The sequence below is a fragment of the Rosa rugosa genome, chromosome 3, assembly GCF_958449725.1.
Source record: "Rosa rugosa chromosome 3, drRosRugo1.1, whole genome shotgun sequence".
In the NCBI taxonomy this organism is placed as follows: domain Eukaryota; kingdom Viridiplantae; phylum Streptophyta; class Magnoliopsida; order Rosales; family Rosaceae; genus Rosa; species Rosa rugosa.
In genome coordinates, this window is record NC_084822.1 from 44,526,036 (window position 1) to 44,551,205 (window position 25,170).

Below are 25,170 nucleotides of genomic sequence, written 5' to 3' on the forward strand. Positions count from 1 at the left end.
GCTCGTGAAGATATTGTCACCGCCTACAAAGCATATTGTGAAGCAAGAGAAGCTCACTATGTGGAACAAGAAGATCAAGAAGCTGATCTAGAATGAAGGGTTGAAGACTTCAAATCTGGCTGGAATCAATAGATCGACAATTCTGTTTAAGTCTTTATTTTTCCAAGAGATGTAATAGGCAATTGCCATATACTTTGTAGTAAATGCCACTGGTTTAGTTTTTCTTCACATAGGCTCATCCAAAATGAGTGTGATGTCTAGGAAGGTTTTGAGATAAATGGTACTTAAGCGAACTTTGCTCCACTGACATCTCTCTACTCACCTGGTCATATTTATTTTGGAGTTACCGAAAGAAGTTAAATGACTACCATTGTTTTGCATTAGCTAGTATTTGGATTAGATTCTCTTAATGGTTAAGAAACAATGATGTACTTTGTTGGCTTATGAATAAAATTTCGAGTTCTTTTCATTATGACTCCATTTTGATTCTGAGCATATCACTTTGTGACTACGATGGCTGGGCCATCAGTATTAGTTTAAGGACATGGAATAGCCCAAGTTCCCTTTGCCAAATGGCACCTTGATTATTGTTATAGAAACTCTCTACGCTCTTAGGGCGATTCAAACCCTATTGAGCCATTCGAGCCAATGGATTCCATGTGGAAACCCATGTAGAGAAGGAAAATGAGTTCCTTTACAATACCTCTAATGATTGCGAACAAAGACGCATCTTAGAGAAGTTTATGTGTCTCTCTAGTGGACTCTATGTCACTATTCGAGCTATTAAATCCAATAAAGTCGTGAGATAAGATCTCTTGGATTTAGACTCATATTGGCTTTGTCACGACAAGATAGGTCATCCTAGTCATGATGATCCGTCTACCAAAGAATTTACACATACATCCATTCTTTAGAGCGAAATGAAGCACGAATCACAAGTTGATTCCTAGACTAAGTGTGACCTCCGATGCTGCCTCTGGCGCCGTCGCCGTCCACCACCAGCCTAGGGCTGGCACAGTCCCTATCCATGATGCCATGGATGGCGTCCATCATGGTGATGATGCCCCAGGTGATACTGCAATCACCAACTTTGCTTCAAATAGCGTTTCAGACGCTCATGTCCAACCAAAATTCTCATTGGTTGCTTCTAAGGCCTCTCGCTCGTTTTACAAAGCCCGTTCCTTAGGGAAATTAGGACTGAGACCGTCCTATGCAAAGGATATGAACATACTCATTCTGTTCTTACATAGAATCTATAGGGATTTTGTGGACTGATTCAACCAACTTGCAGACGTTTAAATATTTCATGATGTCGGTTGACATGCACACACGCTGGTCACGTGGTGTGCCATTGTCCACCTGTAAATGCTGCTTATACTACACTCCTAGCACATATCATATGACAACGGGCTCACTCCTCGAATCATCATATTCAGTCAATTGGACTTGACAATGCTAGAGAGTTTACATCAAAGACTTTTGATGGTTATTGCATTGGGACTGATGTTGGACATCATATTCCCATGAACACACCTAAATGGTCTAGCGGAAACGACTACGATGGTAGCCCGGACATTGGTAATGCACACCAATCTCTTTATATCCGCTTGAGGTGATACAATATCGCATGCAGCTATGTTAATTTGTCTACGACCCACCGCCACTCAATCTACATCTGCGTTACAGCCAAGGTTCTAAAAAATGCTAGGCGCTAGTCGGGTGGAAGGCCGGGGACTATCGCCCCGCCTAGGCAGTTTTTTTTTTAATTTTAATTTTTATTTTTATAACATATAATTATATAAATAAAAATATAAAATGTATTATAATGTTTGAAAATAGTGAAAATACTTAAAATATGGATAAAATGTTCAACAACAATGAGATTAGGGCTGGGCTCGGGTCGGGCCGGGCCCGAAAATCAGTGAGACCGAGACCGAACCCGAAACTTTCGGTTCGGGCTTTTTGTAAACTGAAAACCGACAAAACCCAAACCCATTCGGGCCGGTTCGGTTTTCGGGCTTTTTCGGGCCCAAAATGTCAATTCTGCCTATTTTGCCCGTTTTGTCAGTTTTGGTACCTAGAAGACTGGAATGCATATCAAATTATAATGCTGTGAAATAAACTCATTAACATAACTGTAATCAATTTGCAATAATCAAGTTTAGCCATAGTTTATAGTTTACAACACAAACTCAAGAGTCCAGAATACATTGTCCAACAGAAAACAATCCAAATTGTCCAACAGAAACATAAACGATCTGTTAATGCTACACGATCCCCATATTTCTCAGCTGAAGTTCTCCAAATATCAGGAACTGCCTGCCACTCATCGGCTACCAAGGTACCATTAGTCCATTACCATCTAGTAATGCACTTTCTAGAACTGGTGAATACCTTCTTATCTGCACTTCATCTGTCTGTAACAGAATAATTTTGATATAAGATACAAATACATTTCAGTACCTTCTAGCTGTTTATCAATATGTATATCAGAATATGTTTACAAATCCAAATTCTTTAGCTTTGCCAAGCTAAGAGAAACAACAAAATTTCGAAGAGCTAATCCAGATCCTGCAATCCCACACGGCTCAACAAGGCACCTCAATGTTCTACATAAGTTACTTAACTCTACATCAGCTCAATCAAAATAAAATATTGTTCTTCAATCCTTAACAAATTCAGTTTATCATAGCCCAAACTCTGATATTACTTTGGTTCTCAACAGATTCACAGTAAAATATTGTCCTTCAACTCTCAACAAATTCAGTTCGTCCAAGCCTAAACTCTGATATTACTTTGGTTCCCATTGACTTATAGAGTCTTACATCAATAAATAGCTACAGATCTGACATGTCATAATAGTTCAGAACTCTCAGAGACAATAAATCAAACATCTTCTGTGCATTATATGCTTACCTGATCGGAAGAGTCGATCAGATTATTGAAGACGAAGCAAAGGCCTATCGGATCTCGGAGCGGCTCGGACTAGCACCAAGTCGGCGACGGCGAAATCGGGAGCTGTAACAGCGCACGGATCGTGTTCTTGTTTCGATTTAAGCAGAAATTGAAGGGTGAGGGAGGAGAGACTGAGAGAGAGAAAGAGATAGACAACCTTGAAGGCGCAGGGTAAACCCCAAAGGCGAGGATCCGACTTCGAACCTGGTCGAGGTGGTGGAGGGCTCGGAGAACCCCAAGGGGGTCGGCGCCGGAGCTGGAGAATTCAGCGAAGAAGGCTCGGAGTTCGGCTTCGCGGATGTTGAAAGCGGAGTGGAGATCGGAGGATTAGGAAGAAGTACCAGATATAGAATTCGTCCCAGAGAGCCCCTTGAGGCAACGCCTTTGATTAATCGACTGGAGGTAGTGAGATGGTGAGATGGTATCGATAGTTCGATACTATCGAGTATCGACAAGCAAAGAGAGGGCGGCTGAGGTCGAGTTAGTCGACTGGCCTTTACTCCTTTAGGGTTGTTTAATTTTTTTTTAATATTTAACTTATTATTATAACACCCAATCATGGACTGACATGTGGCATATGCTACAGTATTCGGGTCGGTTCGGGCTTTCGGGCCCTAAAAATATGAAACCCGAGACCGAACCGATTACATGAATTCGGGTCGGGCTTTAGACCGAACCGAAAATTTCACTTCTAAAACCGAACCGAATCGGGTTTTTTTCCTCGGTTCGGGTCGGGTTCTCGGTCTTTCGGGTCCCGACGCCCACCCCTAAATGAGATAATGAGTTCTTAGAAATAAAAAAAACTGCAAATTTGATTCTTCCAAGCCTAATCCTCAAATTCTTCTTCTCCATATCCCTCTAGTACTCCCTCCTCATCGGACTCAAACTCAAAATCCATCTCATCTTCTTCCTCTTCATCCGATACAAAATCCTCCTCATGAAGTTCTCTAATTTCTTGAAGTCTACAACTTCTCCTAGGCTCTAAGCTACTATCCACTCCCGATCCCGATCCTGATCCCTCTCCAACTATTTCACTAGTAAGATCGGACTCAACATCTTCATCACCCCCATCAACAATCCATCCTTGGGCCATAGTAGCTTCACTAGCAAGTAATACATCCACATTCTTCTCTTTCATTCTTCTCTTCTTGTTGATGATCTTGGCATTGAATTGGACATAGACTAAATTGTTTAACCTCGTTGTATCTAGTCTATTCCTTTTCATTGTATGGATCTACATTAAGGAAAAAAAAAATTAGTATATTATGAGTTTTAATTAGTAAACTACATTACTACTTGCTTACTAGTTTACAAAAATGCATAACTAAATAAGTACTTACCCCCTCAAAAGCGCTCCAATTTCTCTCACATCCGGATGAACTTGTGGTCAATGAAAGTATCCTTTTAGCCATAATTTGCAATTTTGGTACAAGGTTTCCATAAATATTCTACCACAAAACTTAAAAAAAAAAAACATAAACAAAACAACAACAATCATGAATTAGCCAAACTCTAAAAGCAAAACAAACAAAACAATAACAATTGGCTATATAAAAAAGGGCTAACTACTGATTACTACCCTGTAGTTTGGGTCCAAAATCAATTCAGTCCATGAACTTCTAATTTCATCAAGAACACCCCTGCACTTCCAATTTTGATCTAATAGGTCCAATTTATTAGTCTTCCGACAATTGAGTCATTTAACTTGTTGATGTGGCTCATCTATGGCCTATGTTTTATGATGTGGTGTTGAGGTGGCATGCATAGTCAATTTTGGAGTGAGTCCCACTACTAGAAATCTATTAAATAAATAGTTTTTTAACAAATAATCTAACTCTAACTTGAACTCATAACAGAATATTAACGTATTGGACCTATTAGATCAAAATTGAAAGTAAAAGGGTGTTTTTGATGAAATTAGAAGTCTAGGGACTGAATTGATTTTGGACATAAACCACAGGGTAGTAATCAGTATTTAGCCCCATAAAAAATTAAGTTGGTATTTCTTACCCGGATTATAATTGTCATCATTTTGTGCGCATCCCGCCTTAGCCAAAGCTCTTCCAAATCCACCCTCTTTCTTCAAATACTTGTGCAATTCTAAATTTGTCACCAAACTTTGAGTTTGAATGTCATTGGGAAAGAATACCTCAACACAAGGATGGGTTACATGACCACATTTGTCACCAACTGCCTGACGCAGTCGGAAGTAATCTGGGTTTACAATCAATAAACCCTAAAAAGATAAATTTGGAGTCCACAAGAGAATATGAGAAAACACTCTCATTTTGTTTAAAGACACCTAGTTTGTGTTTGACATTAGAAGTTTGATTCGTTTTCCATCAACTCGTTTTTATGTATTAATCCAAATTTGATCTCAATTTTCAAAGAACATATGCTTTAAAGTCCCACATGGCATGGGCCGTCTGATTAATTGGTACTTTCTCCATTGATAGAGCGAATTAACTAATCAGTGAGGTCTGTATAAATATATGCAGGTTAGGAAAATGATCAATCACAGATTTGCACAAGTTAATTGACAATTTGCACAGTTTGACAAAATATCTGACTATTTATATGGCGACTGTCGGTGATGTTTGTTAAGATAGGTATGAAGAAATTTATGAATTGAACAGCACCTTGAACTATTCAAAAAGAAAAAAGGTGCTTTTAACAGTTTAGCCACATAGTATAGTTTTATGTTTTGTTTTTTACATAACCTGCAGTACATTAATTAAGAGACGTGATATTCATACTCCATATTCATACTTCAATTCCCATCAACTCGTTTTTGTGTATTAATCCAAATTTGATCTCAATTTTCAAAGAACATATGCTTTAGAGTCGCACTTGGCATGGGCCAATTACTATACTGGAGACAATAAGGCATATTTAGAAGTTTGACTGTAGAAGTTTGATTCGTTTCCCATCAACTCATTTTTGTGTATTAATCCAAATTTGATCTCAATTTTCAAAGAACATATGCTTTAGAGTCACACATGGCATGGGCCAATTACTAGACTCAGGACAATAAGGCATATTGCAACGAATTTAGAAGTTTGATTTGTTTCCCATCAACTCATTTTTGTGTATTAATCCAAATTTGATCTCAATTTTCAAAGAACATATGCTTTAGAGTCGCACATGGCATTGATGTAGGACGAAAATAGGTCCGGTTTATGACTTGGATGCCTATATAAGCACCATCATGCTATGTATTAAGAGCAATTTATCATATCAAATTTAATAAAAATGACATTTGACATGGGTTACTTCCAACTGCGTCAGGCATGGGCCAATTACCAGACTTGGGACAATAAGGCATATTGCAACCACTTTAGCAGTTTGACTTTAGAAGTTTGCTTCGTTTCCCAGCAACTCATTTTTGTGTATTAATCCAAATTTGATCTCAATTTTCAAAGAACATAAGCTTTACAGTCGCACATGGCATTGATGTAGGACGAAAATGGGTCCGGTTTAGCTGGAAAACCATAAAAGCAAAGAAGCGACGTAGAATCAAGAAGAGTAATTGGAAAATAGGTAACTCACGCGTAATGAGGTTACGCCGGAATATTCAAGAAGATTTGGTTTTGGACTTTTCGGGTTATTCGTGCAAAAAGTCAAATCTTAATTGTGAATCATATTGGGATCAATTTTTGGCCAGCTTGTACATTTGAGACGCATGATATTTTTCCAGAATGAGAACACGAGATCTTCAAGACTCACTTTTGTGAGCCCTATCAGATTTATGCCAAAATATATCGTTTTAATTATCAGATTCGGGATTTAATATTTTTAGGCTTGTCTTACATTTATTTTAGGATTCTTTTTATTTTAGGTTTTCAGTTTCCTTTTTAATTTGGATTCTTTAGGATTTCTTGTTAGATATGATTATGATTAGATTAGAGTTAAATACTGCTTACTCCCTATACTTATAGGGTTTCATCGTTTCAGTCCCAGACCTTCGAATTTCACTTAAAAAGTCCCTGAACTCCCAATTTCCTCCCAATTGGTCCCTGCTGTCAAACATCCGTCAAAAACTCCGTTATCTTGCCCTAACAAGTCCATCATACCCTCATTTACTTAAAAAAATATATATTTATCTTCCTCTCTTTTTTTCCGGCTTTCTCATCTCCTCATCGAGATGGTTCCAATCCACAGACCTTCAAGAGGTGAAATGAAAAAAAGAAATAAAAGAGAGAGAAAAAATAAATTAAAAAAAACAAAGTAAGTGAGGGCATAATAGACATTTTCGGCAACTTTAACAGAAAATTTTGACAGCAGGGACCAATTGGAAGGAAATTGAGAGTTCAGGGACTTTTTAAGTGAAATTCGAAGGTCAGGGACTGAAACGATGAAACCCTATAAGTATAGGGAGTATGCCTATATAAGAACCATCTTGCTATGTATTAAGAGCAATTTATCATATCAAATTTAATAAAAATGACATTTGACATGGCTTACTTCCAACTGCGTCAGGCATGGGCCAATTACTAGACTTGGGACAATAAGGCATATTGCAACCACTTTAGCAGTTTGACTTTAGAAGTTTGATTTGTTTCCCATCAACTCATTTTTGTGTATTAATCAAAATTTGATCTCAATTTTCAAGAACATATGCTTTAGAGTCGCACATGGCATTGATGTAGGACGAAAATGGGTCCGATTTAGCCGGAAAACCATAAAAGCAAATAAGCGGCGTAGAATCAAGAAGAGTAATTTGAAAATTGGTAACTCACGCGTAATGAGGTTACGCCGGAATATTCAAGAAGATTTGGTTTTGGACTTTTCGGGTTATTCGTGCAAAAAGTCATATCTTAATTGTGAATCAGATTGGGATCTATTTTTGGCCAGCTTGTCCATTTGAGACGCATGATATTTTTCCAGAATGAGAACACGAGATCTTCAAGACTCACTTTTGTGAGCCCTATCAGATTTAGGCCAAAATATATCGTTTTAATTATCCGATTCGGGATCTAATATTTTTAGGCTTGACTTACATTTATTTTAGGATTCTTTTTATTTTAGGTTTTCAGTTTCCTTTTTAATTTGGATTCTTTAGGATTTCTTGTTAGATATGATTATGATTAGATTAGAGTTAAATACTGCTTACTCCCTATACTTATAGGGTTTCATCGTTTCAGTCCCTGACCTTAGAATTTCACTTAAAAGGTCCCTGAACTCCCAATTTCCTCCCAATTGGTCCCTGCCGTCAAACATCCATAAAAAACTCCGTTATCTTCCCCTAAAAAGTCCATTATACCCTCATTTACTTAAAAAAATATATATTTATCTTCCTCTCTTTTTTTCTTTTTACCTCTTCTTCTTCTTCCGGCTTTCTCATCTCCTCATCAAGATGGTTCCAATCCACAGACCTTCAAGAGGTGAAATGAAAAAAAGAAATAAAAGAGAGAGAAAAAATAAATTAAAAAAAACAAAGTAAGTGAGGGCATAATAGACATTTTCGGCAACTTTAACAGAAAATTTTGACAGCAGGGACCAATTGGAAGGAAATTGAGAGTTCAGGGACTTTTTAAGTGAAATTCGAAGGTCAGGGACTGAAACGATGAAACCCTATAAGTATAGGGAGTATGCCTATATAAGAACCATCTTGCTATGTATTAAGAGCAATTTATCATATCAAATTTAATAAAAATGACATTTGACATGGCTTACTTCCAACTGCGTCAGGCATGGGCCAATTACTAGACTTGGGACAATAAGGCATATTGCAACCACTTTAGCAGTTTGACTTTAGAAGTCTGATTTGTTTCCCATCAACTCATTTTTGTGTATTAATCAAAATTTGATCTCAATTTTCAAGAACATATGCTTTAGAGTCGCACATGGCATTGATGTAGGACGAAAATGGGTCCGATTTAGCCGGAAAACCATAAAAGCAAAGAAGCGGCGTAGAATCAAGAAGAGTAATTGGAAAATTGGTAACTCACGCGTAATGAGGTTACGCCGGAATATTCAAGAAGATTTGGTTTTGGACTTTTCGGGTTATTCGTGCAAAAAGTCATATCTTAATTGTGAATCAGATTGGGATCTATTTTTGGCCAGCTTGTCCATTTGAGACGCATGATATTTTTCCAGAATGAGAACACGAGATCTTCAAAACTCACTTTTGTGAGCCCTATCAGATTTAGGCCAAAATATATCGTTTTAATTATCCGATTCGGGATCTAATATTTTTAGGCTTGTCTTACATTTATTTTAGGATTCTTTTTATTTTAGGTTTTCAGTTTCCTTTTTAATTTGGATTCTTTAGGATTTCTTGTTAGATATGATTATGATTAGATTAGAGTTAAATACTGCTTACTCCCTATACTTATAGGGTTTCATCGTTTCAGTCTCTGACCTTCGAATTTCACTTAAAACGTCCCTGAACTCCCAATTTCCTCCCAATTGGTCCCTGCCGTCAAACATCCATAAAAAACTCCGTTATCTTCCCCTAAAAAGTCCATTATACCCTCATTTACTTAAAAAAATATATATTTATCTTCCTCTCTTTTTTTCTTTTTACCTCTTCTTCTTCTTCTTCCGGCTTTCTCATCTCCTCATCAAGATGGTTCCAATCCACAGACCTTCAAGAGGTGAAATGAAAAAAAGAAATAAAAGAGAGAGAAAAAATAAATTAAAAAAAATAAAGTAAGCGAGGGCATAATAGACATTTTCGGCAACTTTAACAGAAAATTTTGACAGCAGGGACCAATTGGAAGGAAATTGAGAGTTCAGGGACTTTTTAAGTGAAATTCGAAGGTCAGGGACTGAAACGATGAAACCCTATAAGTATAGGGAGTATGCCTATATAAGAACCATCTTGCTATGTATTAAGAGCAATTTATCATATCAAATTTAATAAAAATGACATTTGACATGGCTTACTTCCAACTGCGTCCGGCATGGGCCAATTACTAGAGTTGGGACAATAAGGCATATTGCAACCACTTTAGCAGTTTGACTTTGGAAGTTTGATTTGTTTCCCATCAACTCATTTTTGTGTATTAATCAAAATTTGATCTCAATTTTCAAGAACATATGCTTTAGAGTCGCACATGGCATTGATGTAGGACGAAAATGGGTCCGATTTAGCCGGAAAACCATAAAAGCAAAGAAGCGGCGTAGAATCAAGAAGAGTAATTGGAAAATTGGTAACTCACGCGTAATGAGGTTACGCCGGAATATTCAAGAAGATTTGGTTTTGGACTTTTCGGGTTATTCGTGCAAAAAGTCATATCTTAATTGTGAATCAGATTGGGATCTATTTTTGGCCAGCTTGTCCATTTGAGACGCATGATATTTTTCAGAATAAGAACACGAGATCTTCAAGACTCACTTTTGTGAGCCCTATCAGATTTAGGCCAAAATATATCGTTTTAATTATCCGATTCGGGATCTAATATTTTTAGGCTTGTCTTACATTTATTTTAGGATTCTTTTTATTTTAGGTTTTCAGTTTCCTTTTTAATTTGGATTCTTTAGGATTTCTTGTTAGATATGATTATGATAAGATTATAGTTAAATACTGCTTACTCCCTATACTTATAGGGTTTCATCGTTTCAGTCCCTGACCTTCGAATTTCACTTAAAACGTCCCTGAACTCCCAATTTCCTCCCAATTGGTCCCTGCCGTCAAACATCCATCAAAAACTCCGTTATCTTCCCCTAACAAGTCTATTATACCCTCATTTACTTAAAAAAAAATATATTTATCTTCCTCTCTTTTTTTCTTTTTACCTCTTCTTCTTCTTCCGGCTTTCTCATCTCCTCATCAAGATGGTTCCAATCCACAGACCTTCAAGAGGTGAAATGAAAAAAAGAAATAAAAGAGAGAGAAAAAATAAATTAAAAAAAACAAAGTAAGTGAGGGCATAATAGACATTTTCGGCAACTTTAACAGAAAATTTTGACAGCAGGGACCAATTGGAAGGAAATTGAGAGTTCAGTGACTTTTTAAGTGAAATTCGAAGGTCAGGGACTGAAACGATGAAACCCTATAAGTATAGGGAGTATGCCTATATAAGAACCATCTTGCTATGTATTAAGAGCAATTTATCATATCAAATTTAATAAAAATGACATTTGACATGGCTTACTTCCAACTGCGTCAGGCATGGGCCAATTACTAGACTTGGGACAATAAGGCATATTGCAACCACTTTAGCAGTTTGACTTTAGAAGTTTGATTTGTTTCCCATCAACTCATTTTTGTGTATTAATCAAAATTTGATCTCAATTTTCAAGAACATATGCTTTAGAGTCGCACATGGCATTGATGTAGGACGAAAATGGGTCCGATTTAGCCGGAAAACCATAAAAGCAAATAAGCGGCGTAGAATCAAGAAGAGTAATTGGAAAATTGGTAACTCACGCGTAATGAGGTTACGCCGGAATATTCAAGAAGATTTGGTTTTGGACTTTTCGGGTTATTCGTGCAAAAAGTCATATCTTAATTGTGAATCAGATTGGGATCTATTTTTGGCCAGCTTGTCCATTTGAGACGCATGATATTTTTCCAGAATGAGAACACGAGATCTTCAAGACTCACTTTTGTGAGCCCTATCAGATTTAGGCCAAAATATATCGTTTTAATTATCCGATTCGGGATTTAATATTTTTAGGCTTGTCTTACATTTGTTTTAGGATTATTTTTATTTTAGGTTTTTAGTTTCCTTTTTACTCTGGATTCTTTAGGATTTCTTGTTAGATTATAATTATGATTAGATTATGATTTGGATGACTATATAAGCACTACCATGCTATGTATTAAGAGCAGTTTATCATATCAAATTTAATAAAAATGTGTTTTAGGAAAAGAGATGCAGAGAGAATTGGGAGAGAATGAGTTGTACTTTCATTGATAATATGAGCCTCTTTATATAGAGGATTACAAGCAAAGAATCTACGTCTTACAAGGAAACTAAATCGTACAGTGATTAGGATATCTCCGAGAATATCTTCGAGAATATCTGTAAGACTAACCCTATTACAACTCAGACAAGTAATTAGAGTTTGGGCTAGACACACAAACTAGGTGTCCTTAAACACTCCCCCTGGTGTCGCCCAAACATGGTGCTCCTCTCGTTGCCTCCTCAAAAACCTTGACGAGTAACAAAAATCCAGTTGGACAAAAATAACCTTGGTCGAAGGTGAAAAAGAGTACAACACACCCTTCACGTTTCGAGACCATACATGTAGACATCTCCCCCTGACACTACACCAATTTTTCAATCAGACGACAGTTTTTCACTGTCGTATGATTATAGACTTTGCTGTTGTCTATCTCAATGCCGTCTGATACATGGATCAGACAATACCAAAAAACTGTCGTCTGATAAAGTTTACTACAACAGCGACTACTATGCTGTCTGTTGTCTGAACACCAAGAAAAACAATAGCGGCTTATATACTTACTGTTGTCTGAATTCTGTGCCACACAACAGGAGCTTATATGCTTGCTGTTGTCTGAAGGTTGTGCCAGACAACAGGGGCTTATATGCTTGCTGTTGTCTGAAGGCTATGCCAGACAACAGGGGCTTATATGCTTGCTGTTGTCTGAAGGCTTAGTCAGACAATATGTACTTGCAAATCCCATTGTCCATCCATTACTGATACTATAGATTTCTCCAAAAAACTGTTGTTTGTTGTTTTGCTGGACAATGACTTTCTCGTTCTTTTAGTCCTTATAGTATTATAGTTAGATGGCTCATACAACAGTTTTTGTTAGGCATATTGGACAATAGTTTTTAGCTAGATTGAACGGTATGATAGACATTCAAAATGACATCACATCCAAAACACATTGACTTATGTTAAAATCCGATACATTCATCCATATATCCAACAAAGTCATTACATCAACAGAACTAGTTTTCTAACAAAATTTAGTAAAATGTTGAAACCAACCAAGTCTTGAAGAACACACTTTATGATGAAAATGAAGATGCCAGTAGAAGTTGCATCAACAACAACCTTTACTTTCGCATCAACAACAGCCTTTACTTTTGCTGTTGAGTGAGCTTAGTAGAGAATCCATTGGCAGCCGTCTTGTAACTGCTAATATGAACACCAAAGTATGCAAGAATAAGACTATTAATAAAGTTCACTGGTAAATTGCTACTAAACTGCTAATGATTAACCATGCATTCTTATAATTAATAGTCACAAAAAGATAGCAAATTTACCTTCTGAAGTTTCTCAAGAGCAGGAATAGCATCAGTTTCAATAGTCTTAGCAGCATCACGTTCTCCTGCAAATTTGCTTGATGAGAGTTCATCCTGTCATTACACCAAGGAATAGTTAATGATGGACTTCAGTACTGGAATAAATAAAAAAATTGACTTACCATAACTTTCTGAAATTCCTCGAGATTGGTTGCTAGTGTTTCCCACTAGAAACTGATATTTGGTAGGTTCAAACACCCTGTTCCCCTAACTTTTGTCTTCGACTCAGTGACAGTTACTTCCTTGTATAATCTATGACCTATTATTGTATTTCCATCATACCTGACATAAATATAGAAAGTGATATAAAAACCAAATTTGCTATTAAACACATGAAATTCATCGTAACATATCAAAACATTACCAATAAGAAGTCCTCTTTTCGTCTCCTCCTATCTTATCTTTGCGGAATGAAGAAATTTCAGTTCCTTGTTTCAGAGCATCATTAATATAAGCCACTGCATCATCTTGCTGGATACAAAAAGAATGAGTTAATTATTTCACACAACTAGAAACTAAAGGGAAAAACAGAACAGACACCTGAATATACTTGGAACATGTATTGACATGTTCAGGCAACAACAATTGGTAACATAAAGCTAGGATATCCGGTATGTACACCACTTGACATTAAGAAACAGAAAAAATAATGACAAAGGAGTAAATACATTGGCTCGGAGTTCACATAGTGCTTTTAACATTAGTAAACGCTCTGTCGGATCAAGTCCTTTATAACGTGCTATCTCCTCTCTGCAGGGAAAAGAGATTGCCTTTAGTTGATATCACTTTTTGTATCATATTATATATAGTAAATCTAGCTTGTTTCAGTACCCTTTAGCTACCACGAGTGGAATCTCCCCCTCAGCAACCTGCAGTAATGTAATCACATACCAGTGAACATTTTAATCATGAATTACCACTCTGACATATATTGCTGGAACAGAAATCTCTTCCTTTGTACAAATAGAACTTCCTTCATAGCTCATATATTGCTGGAACATATTGAGAAGAGATACAATTGAAAGACTGTGACCAATGGCCTTAACAGTAGAAGTTGGATTCATTTATTTTTCTTGAAGTTGTAAGTTATCAAGCCTGCTCAAGCAAATTAACATTTAGCAGTATTCTTAAATGGCCAAAGATATATACGAATTATGACTTCCGCTACATTCTCAAAAGTCTCTTAGCCTAAAATTATATACCATAAGTTGTGACAAAGACGTGGATGGATTATAAAATATAGTCTAATATCTGCAGAGTATGGACTTAGACTAGATTCTTTACTATATATCAAGGCGCGCGTCAATAATACCTAAGATATCTTGAATGTTAAAAATTATTTGCGCATGATTGATTATCTACTTTCAAAAACTTAAGTACATATACACATTTCATTACATTATACTAAGCATAATATTCAGAGATAAGTTTATTTCACCACAAAATGAGAAGTAGAATAATTGCAAAAGAAACTGAAGTGCATGATACATTATACTGGTCATACCTCTTAACATTAGTATTTGCAAGACATCCAAAATAGCTGTAGTGAAACACAACCTCAAATCGGTACTTGAGCTCCGTCTGAGAAGTACGGTTGACACAGAAGGTCCACAACCACATTTTGGCCCACATTCAAACACTACGTCCTTGGCTTCAATTAATCTGGAAGGTAAAACAGAAACAAGTACAATATTAGAAAATGAAATGCTGTAAAGCACTTAATATTAGATGTTTATGTAGCATTTCTACGATAGCATGTTTGATGCAATTCTCACCTGCCACCATCACGGTGCACATATGGAAAGTCAGAGCCGTTAAGTTTGGCACATTGGCAGGTCTTGGAATCTACACAACTTCCTTTGCAATTGCATCCAGTGGCATCTCTGGGAAGCTTCACGTTTTGTGCAACTTGAATAGACTTGCAATACGTGTAACCTGAAATTGAGGGATATAAAAAGATCCATGAAAAAGTTCCACCATTGCAACTGAAGAGGGCAAAGTAATTTGATAAGGAATAATGACTCAAATCAACAAGACAACTGGATGAAATTTGAATTCCAACTTGCCTATAAACATTTTTTTATTCACAGTAACAAGTATTACTCCATGAACATGATCAACTTGCCTGTAGGAGCAACAGGCGGATCATCGACCAAATTGCTAGCTGGAATGGCAATATCCTCTAGACCCCCAGTTATGTCCTCGCACACCAACCTTAGACGATAAAACAACAGAAAGTATTAAGAGCTGAATTGCAACTCAGATTTCAATTATTTGTAACAAATTATTCTCCAAATAAAATCATATTTCTGATATAGATTGTGGTACACGTCCATTAACAAATTGAATCTGTCAGAGGAGTTAAAAATCATATTAAAGAGAAACCAAAATCTCACCCAACTTTAAGAATTATTCTCCAAAAAGAATTGATGAACAGGTCATTAATAACCATGAAATTGAAAACTTTAAGAACCCAACTTTTATTCGTGTTCATTGGGAATTCTGATGTTTCAAATGCTAGTTACTTTCAAATCAGCATTTCATTTGCACTTTTCAAGTATAGCAAACTAAATTAATACTGAAACTCAAATGTATAAATCTTAGCAATGTAGAAATTGAATTAATATATGCATACCATTAAGAGTCATGATGTTACGGTGCTTTATATCTCCCATTGCTTCAAGTTCCCTCTCAAATCCTCGATCTCTATCTACACTTCCTCTGTTCCCTCCCATTGCTTGAAGGAATGAATCCATGGAAAAATTAAACATCTTAAAAGAGCTTGAAACTCCAATGCTTTTCAGTTTCGTTTCACTTTTGATCCGCTTAGAATACAATGCAGTGTTCGAATCACCCTAATACATCATCTCCATATATATGAGTACCATATTTGTATACCAAAGTGAGTTAGTTATGAGGTTTCAAACTATACTATGACGTTGATGGAAACTTGACCAGATTTAATTACCTTTATTCTCTTCAAGCTTTCATTTGTGGCCCTCTGATTCACACAGTTCCTGCACAGAGGATGAATAAAAGAAATCAATATTCAAGCATCTCCACTCAAATGTATTAGCCTAATTCAGCAACCCACAAATTCATTAGACTGCAAATTAGATAAAGCTAGATATCTATATAGGTACGTAGTAGGCTAGTAGCTCCTCTCTTCGATCAAATTTTTCGTTTTGGTATAGGTCTCTTCAGTTTAATCAGTAACACAGGATTTTACAGTGAGGAAAATTTGCCTCACACTCCTTATACCATATCAAACGATGGACTTCGATATCATTCCAAATTCCAAGCAATGATGTCAAAATTGGTATTTGAATGAAATGAATGACTAGCTAGAAAATTACACGCACAATTCAGCAAATCCAACCCACCCAAGAACTGGGATTTATCATAATTAACAATTTCATTAGTTTTAACAATTTCAATTTGGGTTGTATCAATTTGGAGATGAATTGGGTTGTCTTAGAATACCTCTTTAACATCCTAGATTCGGTGGAGTGACTGGAGTGAATAACTCAGCAAGGCAGCAACTGATCATGCCTCAAGGGCCGAGCTGCCGAAGAACTGATAAAGATCAGAAACTTCAAAAAAAAAAAAAAAAGGAATATTCAAATATAAAGGAGAAGAATAAGAAGAAGAAGAAGAGAAGAAGATGAGGAGAAGAAGACGGAGAGGGTGAGAGAGATACCTGGAGGCTGGACCGCTAGAGCTAAGAGACGGAGAGGAGGAGATTCAACTGGAAATCCGAAATCGAACCCGGAACCCATTTCAACAATTCAACTATACAATTCAACAATTCAACAATCGAACCCGGAAATTACAGATTAGAATTTTAGAATTCAGAAACCCAGAAGGCCAAAACTTCAGAAGAGAAGAAGAGGAGGACTGGAGGAGGGAAGGAGTCGTCGCCGACTCGCCGAGGAGGTCAGGAGGAGGAGAAGAGTAGGAGACAGAGAGGGAGAGGGAGATAGTGAGATACCTCGAGCCTGGAGGCGGAACTCTGAGACCGGAGAGCGAGAGAGGCGGAGACGGGTTGCTGGACAGAGTGATAGACTCTCCAACCCCGAGTTCGGCGGCCCTGCAACAGCCGAGGTGGATGAGGGAGAGAATTGAACGGAGGCCCTACAACAGCCGAGGTTGAAGCCAAATTGGGCAGGTGGACCTGTACAAGACGGCTTCCGATCCTTGTATCGCGGACGGTCTCTTCATTCTAGATCTTGGATTGGATGCAATCCATCTGAGAGAAGTTGATGGCTGAGGATTGAGGGCTGAGAATAGTGAGTATATTGAGATCCAGTAGTGATAGCTGAGGATTCGTGAGAGAGATGGTTGGTGAGGTTGGGTGAGATGGATAGTGATTCTGAGTGAGAGGGATAGAGAGAGGCACGAGCTCAGGTTTTGGACTTTTGGTCGAACGGTGGGAAGTGAAAATTGAAATTTGGCTAGGTGTTAATAATTAACTGGGCGCCAACTTATTGAACCCTAAAACTCAGACAACATCAATTCAAGTACATTGTTTGAAAAATAGTGGCACGACAGACAACTAAAAGGATAAATTTCAGTTTAGTACCCTGTGGTTTGGGGGTAACATCATGTCAGTCCCTGCTCTTTCAATTTGATCAGCAACACCCCTGTGCTTTCAATTTCAATCAGCCGTGCCCAAATTTTACTGTTCCGTCCAATTTGAACGTTAACTTTGACTGGATTGACAAAGTAAAATTTGGACGGAACAGTAAAATTTGGGCACGGCTGATTGAAATTGAAAGCACAGGGGTGTTGCTGATCAAATTGAAAGAGCAGGGACTGACATGATGTTACCCCCAAACCACAGGGTACTAAACTGAAATTAATCCCAACTAAAAACTGTTGTTTGAATAACAATCAGACAACATCTTTCTCAACCATTATATTACTAGCAATTGCACAACAGAGAAGAGAAGTAATAACTGTTGCGTGAATAAAAATAATCAAACAACATCTTTTATCCACCATTGTGTTAATCAACCTTGGACAACATTATATAATAACTGTTGTCTGAATTAATTCATTCAGACAACATAAAAAAAATCAACCATTGTCTGAAATGCTATTGCACAAGAGCCAAGAAAAAACTGTTGTTGGAATCGAAAACTTAGACGACAGAATATTTCTTGCTGTCGTCTAATTAATTCAGACGACAGTTAAAATGTTTGCGTTAAAATGTTTGCTGTCGTCTGATATGTGTTGTCTGATTCCGAAATTGGTGTAGTGTGATGACTATGGTTATGGAAGTTCGGATCACTTCCATAAATGACGCTACCAACATGTTTCTCGAAAGTGGAATTGGGCAATGACTTAGTAAACAAGTCTGCTACACTACCCTCAGATCGAACCTAGTTCGCTTTGATCTTGAGGAGAGTCTGTTGTAGCTGATTATGTTTGATTTAGTCTTGCTTCCTTTGTTCAATGCAAGCGGCATTATCCTCATAAATGCTCGTAGGCTCATCTGTGGTAGACTTCAAACCACAATTGCTTCGAACATGCGTAATTATAGATCCATGCCATGTGGGACTCTAAAGAATATGTTCTTTGAAAATTGAGATCAAATTTGGGTTAATACAGAAAAACGAGTTGATGGAAAACGAATCAAACTTCTAAAGTGATTGCAATATGCCTTATTATCCCAAGTCTAGTAATTGGCCCATGCCATGTGTGTTACGTCCCGAACCCAAATTCACCCGTTTACTAGTCATTTGGACGGTAAACGACAACCACTTTCACTTTTATTGTCGTTTCGGTACTTTTAGGGGGCCCTAAAAGTCGACTTTTTGTTCGAGTCAAAATTTGAGAAAATGTTCTTCATGAAAGTTGTAGAGAATGTTAAACCGAGCGTGTGCATATGTGGTACGTAAAAATCGGAGCTCGTATGTGAAAGTTATAAGAGAAGATGCGAAAATTACTGTTCATGGTAAGTAGTATAAATTTGAAGAAGTTACTGTCGGGGTTATTTTTTTCCCCTTCTCTCTCTCCTCCCGCGCGTTCTCTCTTCTCCTCTGCGCGTTCTCTCTCTCTCCTCTGCAACTCCGGTTGCTTTCTCTTTCCGGCCACCAAAAAGCGTGAAACCGGTGGCTACGGACTCGTCTCGACTTCCTCTTGGCGCCTGCGGTGGTGGCTCACGGCGGCTTGGCCGGAAAACGAAGCATCGGGTCCTTGAAGTTTCACTGTAGCAAATTGGTCAACGCCGGTTTCTCCTGATTCCGGCCACCTCCGGCGACGAACCATAATCATTTGGAAGCGGCTTGCGATGTAGATGATGCTCCCCAAATATTTTGCAGCGATTTGAAGCATGGAGGAAGAATTGAAGGTTTGAAATTCTTGCACTATTCACGGTTTTGGGTTCAATGTTCACCTTAATTGTTGAACTAGTTCTAGACGTTTTCTGGCTTAGTGGTAGTTGAATAAAACGTTGGGCTTGATGAGTAGGTGTTGCTGCCAAAATTTGGCGGCCATCGGAGTTGGTGGTAGTGGCGGCGGCGCCGCCACTGTGGGCGGCTGTAGCGGCGGCTAGGGTAGCTTTATAATTTCAATTTCTGGCTAGTTGAATTCTATAATTATCATAGAGATTGTATGTGAAGTTTGGTGAATTTTGGAGGAGTTTGTAATTATTTGTGAATTTCCGAAGTTTGAAGTTTTGTGATTGAATTGTGGGAAATCCGGCCGTCCTCGTTTTCATTGTGGAATATGTAAATTGAGGAATTGGTGTTGTGGAAGAGATTTGGGTGGAATTTGAGAAGTAATGGAGATACGGATTTTCGGGTTTCGTTTAGGTTCGTATTTATTTTATCGGATTGCCGTTTACGGAAATATAATTGTGTACAGGGCAATATTGCGAGCTACGGCTAGATGAAGGAACTCGTTTTCGTGGTCGCCAACCAGTATTGTGAGTGGACTTTTGATTTTAACTTTTTAAGTGATGCATGCAATATTGGTTCGTAATTAATTATTACGTTTATTTATTGAGAATATAAATTGATTTATCTCGGTTATAATTTCTTAATGATTTTGGCTCTAAGTTTTAAAAGGATATTGCGAATTTTGAAATAAAGTATGATTTGCGATTTATTAATGATTTTCGATGAATTATTTTCCGAGGTGATTTCCTGAAATTTTTAATACATTTCTTTTCGTCGATATTGAGAATTTTGAATATTTTTCGAAAATGGAATTTCCGATGGAATTATATTTATCGATTATTTCTCGCCTAATGGTTTGTGATTTCGAGAATATCTCGGCGTGCGGGGCCACGTCGTTGGATTATGTACTTTCTCTTTAGATATTGGGGAAGCCTTACTAAATTTCGAGTTTTCGTGTGGTTTTAAACCACCATACCTGGGTCGTCATATTTATTGCTAGCTAGCCTATTAGTACTCCTCCCTGCTTACTATGTGTTTGTGGGTGAGTAAGAGCAGAGCATGGGATGCTCCAGAGTGTGGGACACTCCGACCCGAGCCTGGGAGGCTCTCTTATTTGTATGGTGAGAACTTCTTCCCCATATTTGATTGATACCTTTAGCTAGCGGGGCTAGCTCGATTTCTTTTGACCAGCGGGGCTGGAATGTTTTCACGAATTTTCGTGTTGCGAGAAATATGTTTTATCCACGTTGCATGCATCAAGGTTTTTAAAAGATGAACATGTGGGAAAGTATTAAAGCTTCACTTTTATTCGATTATCTTATTTATTTATTTTTGTCCACTCACGCTAATGTTTTTTGTCTACTTTCCCCTGAGCCCTTCGGTTTCAAATGCCCAGTTTGCAGGCTAGATTAGTTGAGGTCGGGCGTACATGGAGTCGAGGCATAGTCAACAGCATTGCTTCCGCGTACTCATTCTATTTCTATTTTCTTTGTTACCTAGTGGATTAGTATTGCTCTGATAACCTGTGGGATTAATATTATTTTATTTTATTTTTGGGTTGAGACTGGTATTTGTGACATTGGAGTTGTGATTTGGGGAGCAGGTGGCTCCAGGAGTTTAAAGATGGTTTGTTTAGAAGTGTAATGCGTGTTGTACAGGTTTGGGTAGTCCACTTTTAGGGGTGACTCTGCTGAATTTTCGGTAGAGTTATTCTTAAGGTGGGCCCCACAGGGCCACCTCGGATTTCGAGGTGAAAATTCGGGGCGGGTCCTGTCAATGTGGGACTCTAAAGCATACGTTCTTTGAAGATTGAGATCAAATTTGGATTAATACATAAAAACGAGTTGATGGAAAACGAATCAAACTTCTTGTTTCAGCTGTATCGAGAGATGTTCGGTCCAGCTAAATCACGGGGTGTCTTGACCTGCCACTATCGCTATCGGTCTCGCTTATCTGTAAAACAAACGAAGGTCAGAGGGAAGACCGGGTGTGCCGGCCTTCAATGCTCTGATGCCTAAGTCAGTATCGTTATAGGATAATGATAATGGAAAGCGATAGTAAACAGTTACCTCTTTGCAAGTTGTTGGGGATGACCTTCATGTAATGGGTTTGTAAGAGCTTGGTTTTGTTTCATTCGATGTGGGACATTTGGGCTCCCGATACTGCCCCAAGGGGTATCGGGATCCTTGGCTGGGAGCTCTTTTGATGCCTTGTGATGGTTAGATGAGTCTTGTGCTTCCGGTACTTGTGCCTGGGAGGTATATGTATACCAACAAGTCCCCCAAGTCCTTGGTCAAGAGTTCTCTTGGGTGGGGATTTTGTCCTTGGTAGAAGTATTAGAAGTTCAAGGCGAGTCACTGGCCACGTGGCTTCCGTACGACCATTACCCCCCAGTCCCCCAAGTCCCCATCTAAGAGGAGTATTGGCTGGGGTGAAGGGACTATTGCCTGCCTTTGTCTTTGTATCGCTATCGTGTACCTGTGGTAGGGTTTCATGCATCCTTTGGCGTATTTGCTATGCCCTGGCGACACGTGTGTTGTTGCCATTCACGTTTCGTGTGCGGGAAGTCCGTTGTACTGGATTCCGTAACATGTAATAATGGTGTAGTGGTAAGGAGTCGAGGTGACGGCGCATGACTTCTGTAACGCTCAGACATGTCGGGCACGTGGCGAGATTTGGTGTTGTTGTCCTTGCATGTCCAACGGTCCCCATACTCTCGTGGACCCTATATATAGACGGAGGAGGGAGATGGGGGCGGCTACTGTTCCCGGTGTTCTGATTGAGTTTTGAAGAAGAAAAGCGGGTAAAGTTGGAGCCTTTGGTGCCCACAAAGTTTCAATCTTTCGTCTGTTGTTTGAAATTCCGGTTTCAGAGAAGGTTTTGGCGTTTTCGTTTGCGGTTTTCATCTGAAGGAGTGAACATGGTACGTTGGCCTTTTCTTTTTCTGGGTTTTGTTCTAGCCATTTGTTGTTGGTGGAATGTGGGTTCGCTTAGGGCTCATTGTTCGGAGTTAAGAGTGGTCGGGAAATTTTTGGGTCTTTGTGTTTCTGGGTTAGGTTTTAGGGGTGTGAATTTTGGGTTTGACCGGTGCTTGTGTTGCGGCTCCTAACTGGTGTCTGTTGGATTTTGAAATTTTGTTGTGGGGCGGGTTTGGGAAGGTGATAGGGAGGAGTCGATTAACTTACTTTGGGTGTCGTTCACAGCATGGCTCGTGAGCATCATGGCCGTGGCAGACGACGATGTCAACAACATTGATATGGAGTTGTCTCTTGTCTCTGAGTGCCTCGTAGTTATCAATACTTCATAAAATTGTGATGAGGCGGAAGAGCCAGTTATTGTGGTAAGAATTTATTACTTTTATGGTATATTTATATCTGTGATGGATTTGAGTAAAAGATTGCTGAAGAAATAGTTGAACAATGAACATGTAGATGCAGAGGAAGATGTGGACAACAGTAATGATGATGACATTTAGTGGACAACTTTGAAACTGATGACAAAGGAGAACAATCACCAGGCTAGCATAAGACATCATGGTATATGACCAAGTATGAAAGTGCTAGAATCTTGGGTACCTATGCTGTGCAGTGTGCAGATTAGCTATTTTCAAAGTGTAAATTGTTTATATATATATATATATATTTTTTTTTTTTTGAGTGAAAATGTTGGTTACCCATTAAAAGTTTTGATGTTTGATGAGCAGTATGAATACTCTTTTATGTTGTCAAAATAGTGAAATAAAACATTATATCCTTGTTTTGACATAAAGTATTTTTTCTAATCTCATAATAATACTACTATAGAATGAAGGTGTTAACGTTAGTGACCGAGGGGTCTCTAGTTAGCTTTAGAGAGAGAGAGAGAGAGAGAACGACACAAGAAGTATAGTGGTTCATTTCCCACCTTAGCGGGAAACTACGTCCACTTGAATGTTTAACTAGTGTGTTTGGGCCTTACGGCCCAAAGGGATTACAAAAGATGTAATGGGATGGTGTTTAAGTGGGAGGAGGCATTCCTTTTATAGGTGAAGGAAGCCATCTCCTTTACATGGTTTTCGATGTGGGACAAGCAAACAACTATTCTAGTATAGAAATGCATATTGTGGATGCAACTTGGCAAGGCCGGAAAGGTGGCTTCCCGGCGACGGATTTGTGACTTCCGGATACCGTAGCGTAGCTTGAACATAGGGCTACAAGATGCAAGTAGCGGTTGGGCCTCACCATGGGTTGTGGGTGTCCCAAAGAGGGTGTTACTTATGCTTGGTGAGATAGCAAACTAGTCATGCTAATAGGTATCTACAAGTCCCCGAAGTCCCCAAGTAAGAGGAGCTTCTTGGTTGGGGAGTTATAATCATGAAGTCATCAAGCATAAGTAACCGGGCGGCACGGAGCCCCTACAAGTCCCCGAACTCCGTAAGCAAGAAGGGACTCATTAACTTGCACAACAAGGGCAAAAAACAGGCATATGTAGAATGCTCGTTGCATTGGGCAACAAATGTGAGTTGCATTGATATGCGTTGGCATATATGAACGTATGGGGTGCGTGATACATGGTCGTGTGAGCATATGGATTGCATATGATAAATGTGTGACGCGCGCAAGGAGACGAACAAAGTCGAGTTTGACGGGGTTACACTCGCGAGATGTAAGTTGCATGAGTGCCGCGAAGGTATGCATTTGTAACTCATGAACGATGACCGCGCGTACGGTTTGTGTCTGTTTGGTTTTCGGTCGTATTAATGGAACGCGAAAAGAATTTGATTTGTCGCGGTCGGTAAACGACAAATGGTAGAAAAATTCAATGTTCCATTAACGTGTGGTGTGTCGAGTAGACATGAGCGTAAAGCTCGAGGATTGCCGGGAAGGCATGAGCGGAAAGCTGGTGAGCGGGAAACTCGGGGTTGCCGGGAAGGCATGAGCGGGAAGCTCAAGGTTTGCCGGGGAGGCATGAGCGGAAGCTCGTGGGTTGCCCGGAAGGCATGAGCGGAAGCTCGTGGGTTGCCGGGGAGGCATGAACGGAGGCTCCAGGGTTGCCGGGGGGGGGGGGGGGGGCCATGAGCGGGAAGCTCGTGGGTGCCGGGAAGGCATGAGCGGAAGCTCGGGGTGCCGGGAAGGCATGAGCGGAAGCTCGTGAGCGGGAAACTCGAGGTTGCCGGGAAGGCATGAGCGGAAAGCTCGTGAGCGGGAAACTCGGGGTTGCCGGGAAGGCATGAGCGGAAGCTCGTGAGCGGAAGCTCAAGGGTTGCCGGGAAGGCATGAGCGGGAGCTCGGGGTGCCGGGAAGGCATGAGCGGTAAGCTCGTGGTGCCGGGAAGGCGTGAGCGGTGAGCTCGTGAGCGGAAGCTCAAGGGTGCCGCGAAGGCATGAGCGGTATGCTCGTGAGCGGAAGCTCAGGGGTGCCGCGAAGGCGTGAGCGAAAGTCGGCGGTGCCGCTGAGGTAAGAGTGCGAAAGCTCGGCGGTGCCGCTGAGGCACGAGCGCGAAAAGTTCGGCGGTGCCGCTGAGGCACAAGCGCGAAAGCTCGGCGGTTGCCGCTGAGGCGAGAGCGTGAAAAGCTCGGCGGTGCCGCTGAGGCACGAGCGCGA

At 39.3% G+C, this 25,170-nt stretch overlaps 3 long non-coding RNA genes across 4 annotated transcripts; 1 reads left to right on the forward strand and 2 right to left on the reverse strand.

The window, feature by feature from the left end:
• Positions 1-12,809: 12,809 nt before the first annotated feature.
• Positions 12,810-15,116, reverse strand: LOC133740862 (uncharacterized). Of its 2 annotated transcripts, XR_009861476.1 has the most exons (7): positions 14,960-15,116; positions 14,689-14,846; positions 14,016-14,053; positions 13,549-13,934; positions 13,307-13,466; positions 13,146-13,238; positions 12,810-13,014 (listed from the first exon to the last, which is right to left on the reverse strand). It is a non-coding gene; the product is annotated as an uncharacterized LOC133740862 (long non-coding RNA). The 2 variants fall into 2 exon arrangements; XR_009861477.1 differs by lacking the exons at positions 14,689-14,846; positions 14,960-15,116 and having other exon boundaries at positions 14,016-14,630.
• Positions 15,117-15,125: 9 nt separating this feature from the next.
• On the reverse strand, positions 15,126-16,779 carry LOC133740863 (uncharacterized). The gene is made up of 3 exons (XR_009861478.1): positions 16,668-16,779; positions 16,153-16,201; positions 15,126-15,398 (listed from the first exon to the last, which is right to left on the reverse strand). It is a non-coding gene; the product is annotated as an uncharacterized LOC133740863 (long non-coding RNA).
• A 2,382-nt stretch (positions 16,780-19,161) lies between these two features.
• On the forward strand, positions 19,162-21,203 carry LOC133735206 (uncharacterized). Its single transcript, XR_009858838.1, has 3 exons — positions 19,162-19,539; positions 20,055-20,115; positions 20,985-21,203. It is a non-coding gene; the product is annotated as an uncharacterized LOC133735206 (long non-coding RNA).
• The last annotated feature ends 3,967 nt before the right edge of the window (positions 21,204-25,170 follow it).